Raw genomic sequence first — 11,042 nt, 5'->3', positions numbered from 1 at the left:
AATAGCGTTGAATCTGTAAATTACTTTGGGCAGTATGGCCATTTTCACGATGTTGATTCTTCCTAACCATGAACATGGAATGTTTCTTCATCTGTTTGTATCCTCTCTTATTTCGTTGAGCAATGGCTTGTAGTTCTCCTTGAAGAGGTCCTTTACGTTCCTTGTTAGTTGTATTCCTAGGTACTTTATTCTCTTTGTAGCAATTGTGAATGGCAGTTCGTTCTTGATTTGGCTCTCTTGAAGTCTATTACTGGTGTATAGGAATGCTTGTGATTTTTGCACGTTGATTTTGTATCCTGAGACTTTGCTGAAGTTGTTTATCAGTTTCAGGAGATTTTGGGCTGAGATGATGGGGTCTTCCAGATATACAATCATGTCATCTGCAAATAGAGACAATTTGATTTCCTCCTTTCCAATTTGGATACCCTTTATTTCTTTTTCTTGCCTGATTGCTCTGGCTAGAACTTCCAGTACTATATTGAATAGGAGTGGTGAGAGAGGGCATCCTTGTCTAGTGCCAGATTTCAAAGGGAATGCTTCCAGTTTTTGCCCATTCAGTATGATATTGGCTGTTGGTTTGTCGTAAATAGCTTTTATTGTTTTGAGATACGTTCCGTCAATACCTAGTTTATTGAGGGTTTTTAGCATAAAGGGTTGTTGAATTTTGTCAAAAGCCTTCTCTGCATCAATCGAGATAATCATGTGGTTTTTGTCTTTGGTTCTGTTTATGTGGTGAATTACGTTTATGGACTTGCGTATGTTGAACCAGCCTTGCATCCCCGGGATGAATCCTACTTGATCATGGTGGATGAGCTTTTTGATATGCTGTTGCAATCGGTTTGCCAGTATTTTATTGAAGATTTTTGCATCTATGTTCATCATGGATATTGGCCTGAAATTTTCTTTTCTTGTTGAGTCTCTGCCGGGTTTTGGTATCAGGATGATGTTTGTCTCGTAAAATGATTTGGGAAGGATTCCCTCTTTTTGGATTGTCTGGAATAGTTTCAGAAGGAATGGTATCAGCTCCTCCTTGTATGTCTGGTAGAATTCAGCTGTGAACCCATCTGGACCTGGGCTCTTTTTGGGTGGTAGGCTCTTTATTGCTGCCTCGACTTCAGACCATGTTATTGGTCTATTCAGGGTTTCGGCTTCTTCCAGGTTTAGGCTTGGGAGGTTGCAGGTGTCCAGGAATTTATCCATGTCTTCCAGGTTTACTAGTTTATGTGCATAGAGTTGTTTGTAATAATCTCTGATGATGGTTTGGATTTCTGTGGAATCTGTGGTGATATCCCCTTTATCGTTTTTTATTGCATCAATTTGGTTATTCTCTCTTTTCTTTTTTATTAATCTGGCTAGTGGTCTGTCTATTTTGTTGATCTTTTCAAAAAACCAGCTCCTGGATTTATTGATTTTTTGAAGAGTTTTTTGTGTCTCTATTTCCTTCAGTTCTGCTCTGATCTTAGTTATTTCCTGTCTTCTGCTAGGTTTTGAGTTTTTTTGATCTTGCTCCTCTAGCTCTTTCAATTTTGATGATAGGGTGTCAATTTTAGATCTCTCCTTTCTTCTCATGTGGGCACTCATTGCTATATATTTTCCTCTAGAGACTGCTTTAAATGTGTCCCAGAGATTCTGGTATGTTGTGTCTTCATTCTCATTGGTTTCGAAGAACATCTTTATTTCTGCCTTCATTTCATTGTTTATCCAGTCAACATTCAAGAGCAAGTTGTTCAGTTTCCATGAAGCTGTGCGGTTCTGAGTTAGTTTCTGCATTCTGAGTTCTAACTCGATTGCACTGTGGTCTGAGAGACTGTTTGTTATGATTTCTGTTCTTTTGCATTTGCTGAGGAGTGATTTATTGCCAATTATGTGGTCAATTTTAGAGTAGGTGTGATGTGGTGCTGAGAAGAATGTATATTCTGTGGATTTGGGGTGGAGAGTTCTGTAAATGTCTATTAGGTTTGCTTGTTCCAGGTCTGTGTTCAGGTCCTGGATATCCTTGTTGATTTTCTGTCTGGTTGATCTGTCTAATATTGACAATGGGGTGTTAAAGTCTCCCACTATTATTGTGTGGGAGTCTAAGTCTCTTTGTAAGTCATTAAGAACTTGCCTTATGTATCTGGGTGCTCCTGTATTGGGTGCGTATATATTTAGGATCGTTAGCTCTTCTTGTTGCAGTGATCCTTTTACCATTATGTAATGTCCTTCTTTGTCTCTTTTGATCTTTGTTGCTTTAAAGTCTATTTTATCAGAGATGAGAATTGCAACTCCTGCCTTTTTTTGCTCTCCATTTGCTTGGTAGATCTTCCTCCATCCCTTTATTTTGAGCCTTTGTGTATCCTTGCAGGTTTGTCAATTTTATTTAACTTTTCAGAAAACCAATTTTTTGTTTTATTGATTTTTTGTATTGTTTTAAAATTTTAACTTAATTGATTTCTGGTCTGATATTATTTATTTTCTTTTATTAGTTTTGGTTTCATTTGCTTTTGCTTTTCTAGCTCTTTAAGATATACCCTTAAATTGTTTATTAGAAGATTTTCTTCTTTTTTGTTGATGTAGGCACTTACAGATATAAACTTCCCTCTTAGTACTGCTTTTGCTGTATCCCATAGGTTTTGGTATGTTGTGTTTTCATTATCATTTGTTTCAAGAAAATTTTTAATTTATTTCTTAATTTCTTCATTAACCCACTGGTCATTCTGAAGTATATTATTTAATTTTCATGTATTTGTATAGTTTCCAAAATTCCTCTTTTTATAAATTTCTGGTTTTCTTCCATTGTGCTCAGAGGACATCCTTGATATTATTTTATTTTTTTGAATGTTTTAAGGTTTTTTTGTTACCTATCATAAGGTCTATCCTTGAAAATTATCCATGTGCTGAGGGGAATTGCCATCTTAATGATATTAAATCGTTAAATCCATAAACATAGGGTGTCTTTTCATTTATTTAAATCTCTTTAATTTCTTTGAGCAATATTTTGTAGTTTTTAGCATACAAATCTTATGCCTTCTTAAGTTTATTCCTAAACATTATATTCTTTTTCATAAGCTGAATCATTTATTTCCCTTTCAGATTGTTTATAAATATTGTTAGAAATGTGATTGATTTTTTTTAACTGTTGAAATTCTATATAGGGACTTTGGTAAATTTATTTATTAGCTCTAATAGTTATCTTTGGCACATTTAGGGAATTCTACATATCAGATCACATCATCTGTGAATTTTACTTCTTTCTTTCCAATTGGGATACTTTTTATTTCTTCTTAATTACTCTCCTTAGAACTTCTAGTATTACATTGAATAGAAGTGGTATAAGTTAGCATTCTTGTCTTCTTCCTGATCTTAGAGGAAAAGCTTTCTGCTTTTTGCAGCATTATCATTTTAGCTGTTAGCTTATCATATATGGCCTTTATTATGTTGAGGCACATTCTTTCTATACTTAATTTGAGGAGAGTCTTTATCATAAAGTATGCTGAATTATGTCAAATGCTTTTTCTGAATTTATTTGAAATGATAATATATGAATTTTGTTCTTAATTCTTACCTTATGGTATATTACCACTATTCCTTCTTGTAAGTTGAACCACTCTTCCGTACCTGGGATAAATTTCACTTTATCTTGGTATATAATCTTTTTAATATGCTGCTTAATTTAATTTGCTAGTATTTTGTTGAAGATTTTTTATTTACATTCATAAAAGATATTGGCCTGTAGTTTTCTCTTTTTATGTGGTGTCTTTCTCTGGCTTCAATTTTAGGTAAATGCTGTCTCATAGAATGAGTTTAGAAGTGTTCCTCCTTTTGCAGATATTTGGGAGAGTTTGAAAGGGATTTATGTAATTTTTTCTTAAGTGTTTGGTAGTATTCACTTGTGAAGCCATTTGGTCCTGAGCTTTTCTTTGTTAGGAGGTTTTTGATTACTACCTTCAGTTTCTTTGTTTGTAATTGATTAAGTCTTAGCAGGTTGTATATTTCTAGAAATTTTTCCATTTTTTCTAAATTATCCAATTCATTGGTATATAATTGTCCATAATAGTCCCTTAATGCTCTTTTTTTTTTTTAAAGGAATTCGTTGTAATGTTGCCTCTTTCATTTGTATTTTATTTGAGTCTTCTCTTTTTTTTTCTTAGCCTAACTAAGGATTTGTTGATATTATCATTTCTAAAAAAACAATTGTTAGTATTAATGATTTTCTATTTGATTTATTTTTGCTCTGATCTTTGTTATATTCTTTATTCTGCTAACTTTGGGTTTAGTCAGTTTTTCTTTTTCTAATTTCTTGAGGTATTTGATTAGGTTATTTATTTGAAATCTTTCTTATTTTTTAATGTAGATGTTTATTGTTACAAGTTTTTTTCTTATTACTTCTTTTGCTGCAGACCATAAGTTTTGTTATGCTGTGTTTTAGTTTTCATTCATCTCAAGATATTTTTAAATTATTTTTATTTCTTCTTTGACTCTGTGATAGTTATTGGGCATTAGATAAGATAACTGCTGCACCTAGTCTTGTCAGACTGGCCTTATGTAAGAGATGAATCTCACCAATTCAGCCTAGTCAGAGATTCTAGATCCTTCTCAAATCGTCTTGCTTGTCCAAATCACAGTTTGTGTTCATAATGGCCCCAAGTAGATTAGGATGTGCCAAGTCCTGTAATTGCCTTCAGATAGGTGAAATAGAAACCATTTCCTCAAGATGCAGCTGTAAAGGTTGGGGGTATTAAATGAGTATTCCAGTTCATTCTATCCTCAGGGAGAAACTAAAAGCTGGAGTTTATTTAACATTCTCTTAATAAACTACCTTCTTGTTCTTTGTGGTCTAGGGAATATCATAAATTGAGAGCCTTGCCAATTCTCAGTGCTAGGTGATTTAGAAGCCAGACTTTTAGGTGGGAGCTGCAAAAGTTGGGGTGTTTGGCACTGCATCCCAACGTAAATCTCACCTCTCATTGTAATTCCCATAATCCTCACGTGTGATGGGAGGGACCCAGTGGGACATAATTTGAATATGGGAGTGCTTACCCTCATGCTGTTCTCATGACAGTAAGTTCTTATGAGATCTGATGGTTCTATAAGGGGCTTTCCCCACTTTGCTTGGCACTTCTCCTTCCTGCTGCCCTGTGAAGAAGGACATATTTGCTTTCCCTTCCACAATGATTGTACGTTTCCTGAGGCCTCCCCAGACAATTAACCATCTTGAGTCAATTAACCATCTTTCCTTTATAAATTACCCAGTCCTGGGTAGTTCTTTATGGCAACACGAGAAAGGAAAAATAAATATAGGGTGCTTTGTGCATGCGCAAACTGCTTCTAGAAAGGATCTACATACATGGATTTATGTCTGTCACTGTCTGAGAGATGAGGCCGGGGAGCTACCCACACTTCTGTTCAGGCTCATGGAAGTCCATAGTTTATCTGCCCCATCTCCTCCCCAGATATAGGCTAGCCAGCAGACTGACCCCCAGGCAAAAGGTTTGAAAGTGTGCAGACAAACCACTTCCAGGGAGATATAGGGAGGTGGACATTTTAGCCCATTCCCTATAGACTTGTTCCAGGCACTACAGCTACTGGACATTCCTTTGTAGTCATTCAAAACCACCTCTTTGTTGTATGTGGCCTAGGGAAACTTGAGAATGCTGAGTTCCTTTCATTTTCAGGTCTATGTGATTTGAGAGCAAAAACCTCTGGATGAAACCATAGAAGTTGGGGCACTATATATGTGGTCCAAATCACATATATAGAGAAGCTGGGTATTGGAGATTCCTTCCTGATTATATGGTTATTGTTCCTGGTGGAGGGTGTCCAGGTTCTTGGCATCTTGAACAAAGAATTGGACAAAACGTACAAATGAAGCAAGGACAGAATGAAGGGATTCATTAAAAATGAAAGCACACTCCACAGTGTGGGAGTGGGGCTGAACACAGGGTTTCAAAGGCCCTGTTACAGAATTTTAGGGAGTTTAAATACCCCCTAGAGCAGGCGTCGCCAAACTACGGCCCGCAGGCCGCATGTGGCCCCCTGAGGCCATTTATCTGGCCCCCGCCGCACTTCAGGAAGGGGCACCTCTTTCATTGGTGGTCAGTGAGAGGAGCACAGTATGTGGCGGCCCTCCAACGGTCTGAGGGACAGTGAACTGGGCCCCTGTGTAAAAAGTTTGGGGACGCCTGCCCTAGAGGATTCCATTGTTTACTTCAAGTATGCCCTATGTAAATGGAGTGGATGAAGTAAAGTAACAAAGTCATTTACTTGGCCTACACCCTATGGAGAGGATATTCCCTGTTATAGCTGAAGTATTAACTGGCCTTATGTTCCCTATCTTTCCAACCTAGTTTCCTTCCTCATCTACCCTAACAGCGATGTAATCCCCATAAATATTTTGTGGGAGGCGGAAGAACCAAAGTTCTTTCTTCTGTAACTGCTTCATTCTGGCTTGGGATGTAGTTTATACCTCTTTTTTTTTTTTTTTTTTTTTTTTTTTTTTTTTTTTGAGGCGGAGTTTCACTCTTGTTACCCAGGCTGGAGTGCAATGGCCCGATCTCGGCTCACTGCAACCTCCGCCTCCTGGGTTCAGGCAATTCTCCTGCCTCAGCCTCCTGAGTAGCTGGGATTACAGGCACACGCCACCATGCCCAGCTGATTTTTTTTGTATTTTTAGTAGAGACGGGGTTTCACCATGTTGACCAGGATGGTTTCGATCTCTTGACCTTGTGATCCACCCACCTCGGCCTCCCAAAGTGCTGGGATTACAGGCTTGAGCCACCGCGCCCGGCTAGTTTATACCTCTTGAAGATCACGGAACTCATCCTTCTCTATCTAGTGGAGGCAGGGTAGCTTCTTGATGGCCAGGGTTGATGTGTTCACCTAGAACTGACTGGAACCTTTTCTGCATGATTATCTGAAGCTTGATGGTCTCTAGGTGAGAGGAAATGAATTTGCTTAAAAGTTTAATGGAAACTTCAGGGGATGGATACCTATGCTGTTAGAAATGTTTGTTATAGAGATTTGCAGGAGAAAAAGCAAAACCTGGTTTTCTCTGGGATCTATGTGTGTCCTTAAAGTCTTAGCACAAATGACTCAATTTTGGTTTGGTTTGGTCCGCTGGGGCCTAGTGCATGAGCTCAGTCCAAAACAATAGCCTCCCAGAATTTTGTTTAAAAAATTCCTCCTTTTTGGTCGGAATATGACCTTTTAGATAAGAGTGGGACCAAACTTAGGGCCTTAGCACCACTCTCAGTTGCCATTATTTTCGGTTTTTGATCCCAACACATCATTCATAAGTTACAGTGTCCTCATGATTGTGCATTTCTTTCAGTTCCTGTTATTCCAGTTGAAGAGAGACCATATGACATTTTAGAGATGGCTGGATGCAAGCTTTTAAAACCTTTGAGAGAATACAGTGCACCAGGGAGACTACTATTATGACTATTGTGAGGATAATACTAAGAGTTTGTAGTATTCTTCTTACCCGAGGTCCCCATAAAGCAAACCTCCTAAAACTAAATAGATGAAAGGATGAGATAGACAAAGAGTTTACTTACTTGACTAAGCAATTTCTTCATCAATTCCCTACCATTGACTTTCTGTAATCTTCATTTGATGTATTTCCCCATAGGTCACAAATGCCAGCAGCTGCACAGGTACTTTTCTGTTTAGCTAATGCTTTATTTTGCATAACTTTCACAAGAGAGTCTAAAATCTGTTGTGTAACTATAGCCTTTACAGTGGAATTTACCATAGAACCTATCATGAGGGATATATTTTGAATAGTTGCTTCTTTTACTTTAAACTGTGGAAAAAGGACCTAATGAATGATGCACTTTTAGAAGAGTGAAGTTCTTCTGGCAGTGCTCTCTTTAACCCATGATGTGGGTTAACAGGAGTGAACCAATGTTTTTCTTTTGACTGATTATGAGGAAACACATGTAGCATTAAAGTTTCTTATCTACATCGGGCCTTTATCTTTTATCTATCAAAGTATAAAGTCATCCATGTATAAGGCTGGCTTCAGACTTCTTCACGAATAAAAGTATACCCCATAAGTGCACATAATAGACCCCTTTTCCACTTCTATTTTTCTTAGAGGCATAAGCAAGAAGAAACATTCGAACATAAGAGTTTCATGTTGGCTGGATGCAATGGCTCACACCTGTAATCCCAGCACTTGGGAGGTCCAGGTGGGAGGATCACCTGAGGTCAGGAGTTCAAGACCAGCCTGACCAACATGGAGAAACCTCGTCTCTACAAAAAATAAAAAATTAGCCAGGCATGGTGGTGCATACCTGTAATCCCAGCTACTCAGGAGGCCGAGTCAGGAGAATCGCTAGAACCTGGAAGGCAGAGGTTGATGTGGGCTGAGATTATGCCCTTGCACTCCAGCCTGGGCAATAGAGTAAAACTTTGTCTCAAAAAAAAAAAAAAAAAAAAAAAGAAGAGTTTCTTGATAGTAGAAGTCTTAATCTGGGAACTTGGGAACTTGGGAAAAGCCTTTCACATCAAGGATGACATTCTCTTCTTGGGAGAAATTTCTCTGGTTAGTTTTACCTTAAGGGCTCCAGTGGATGCATACCTTCAAGAGTGTGGAAAGACCCTTCTCAGTTGTGAGATTATGAACCCAAAGCCTAAGGTCCTGAGGTTTTGTTGTAGTGTAGATGGCAAAGACACTTTTTCTCTGATGTTCTCAGAAGATTCAAACCATAAAAAGGTTTTTTACCTGGTGAAAATACACTGTAGTGTAATAATCTACTGTTATAACATCAGCCCTTTTGCACTGGAAAACTTTTATACAACCAGAAAACATGCACTGAAAATAACAAATGGGCTGAGCATTGTGGCCCATGCCTGTAATCCCAGCACTTTGGGGGATCAAGGCAGGTGGATCACCTGAAGTCAGGAATTTAAGACCAGCCTGACCAACTTGATGGAACCCCATCTACTAAAAATACAAAAATGAGCTGGGCATGGTGGCAGGCACCTGTAATCGCCACTACTTGGGAGGCTGAGTCAGGAGAATCACTTGAACCTGGGAGACAAAGGTTGAAGTGAGCCGAGATCGTGCCATTGCACTCCAGCCTGGGCAACAGTGAGAGAGACTCCGCCTCAAACACAACAACAAAACAAACAAACAAACAAAAGAAAGAAAGACAAGAAAAAAAAAGAAAAAGAAAATCAAATGAAATCCCTTGAAAAAATATTTAAATGGCCCATCAGGTGACCAAATGTACACGAAGCTTTAATTGTTTTTCCAGGAATATGGGACCAAACAATTGGTTATTAGCTATTTTAAACAATTTCAGTATCAGCAGGTTTAACATGAAAATCTGTCAAAGTATTTTCTTGATATTTAATTAATTTTTATTCTACATGGGTTAGTAGCTATACAAGAAAATTTGGTTATTTCTGTGGTTCACAATAACCTAATAACCATAATTATAATTGATAGTATATACTATTTTAGAAATCCCATACAATTTTGGAACTTAGTATAGTTTGCAAAAATATAGTCTAAAAAAGATCAAACATCATTTTGTCAAATAAGATACCTAAACATGTCAAATAACCTCGTTTAACTCTTTTCTGGATGTTTTCAGTGGCCCTCTGATCCATCCAGAAAGATAGGCATTAGGAAAGACAATTTTGAAATTGAAGTGTGATTTTGAAATTCCATATTACCCTAAATTATTTATTTTGACAAGGTGACTCAAATTTCAAAGAAGTAAAAACCTTTTATAACCTTTTACAAAAAAACCCTCACATTCTACTGTTTTTCCACACCTTGTATGTAAAACTATTTCTAGGAGTCTTTATTGCATGTTACAATCACAACTCTTAGCAATTTTAACTTTAATGTAGAATCTGGTAAGTTATGTTCTGATAACCTTTGACTACTTTCAGCATAGCTGGGAGTATGACCAACTCCACATATCCCCTGAACTTAACCAGCTGAAAAGCAGGCAAGTTAAACAAGCCAAAGAAGCAGTTTATGACCTTAAAGTATTTAGCAAACCTAATATTTAAACATAATTTAGACCATATGTTTACATTATGAAGACAATTATATTTTACCAATAATTTTAAAACCATCTTTATGGACAAGCATGGTGGCCCACACCTGTAATCCAAACAATTTGGGAGCCTGAGGTTGGGGGATTATGAGGTCAGGAGTTCAAGACCAGCCTGGCCAAAATGGTGAAACTCCGTCTCTACTAAAAATACAAAAATTAGCTGGGCATGGTGGCACGTGCCTGTAATCCCAACTACTTGGGAGGCTTGAGCAGAATTTCTTGAACCAGGACCCAGGAGGCGGAGGTTGCAGTGAGCAGAGTCGGTGCCTGGTCTAGTGCAAGACTCCATCTCAAAAAGAAAAAAATTAAAAAGAAGAAGAAAAGTCCAGAAAAACACCCATCTTTATTTTCCAAAGATTGCTAAAGTCACATGAACTAAAGGGCATTACACTTTCTACTTTTCTGACAAAATATTTGATTTAAGTTCTTCTTATTACACTAATTAATTAAGAACTTCATGGAGAACATTAACCAGTGTGCACAGACAGAAAGAGGCCAGAGATCGACTGGGAAGAATTTTTTACCCTTTTGCTGGCAGGCCAGGTTTCTGGGTTCTTGCTCCCTGAGTGGTCCTGGGGACCCTGCTTGACTTCTTGCAAACAAACACATTTCCATGAATTAAGAATATTCATACATAGTTTACAAATTAAGGTAGAGAGAAATATGAACCAAATTCTATTTGTGAGAGTATACTTAATATACGTAAAGTATCAGGAAGCCTAAAATCCAAAAAGTTATTTTGAGGATAAGAAGCTGGTGTGCTCCAATAATTCCTGCAGCCCAACAAAGGTAGCTTAGGAATTCCAGATAAATGAAACAAACGGTGACTTGCTGGAAATGCATAAGTAACAAAATAATTATTCATAGAACCAAATAAAAGGTTTCCACTAGCATGGATACAATTCAATATCCTTAAGTTCATCAGTATTATCATACCTCCTATGCAATTAAGAAATTTATGTTAGGCACATCACCAGTAAGTAC

Source organism: Saimiri boliviensis, chromosome X, assembly GCF_048565385.1.
Source record: "Saimiri boliviensis isolate mSaiBol1 chromosome X, mSaiBol1.pri, whole genome shotgun sequence".
NCBI classification, from domain to species: Eukaryota; Metazoa; Chordata; class Mammalia; order Primates; family Cebidae; genus Saimiri; species Saimiri boliviensis.
Note: the sequence above shows the minus strand (reverse complement) of the source record.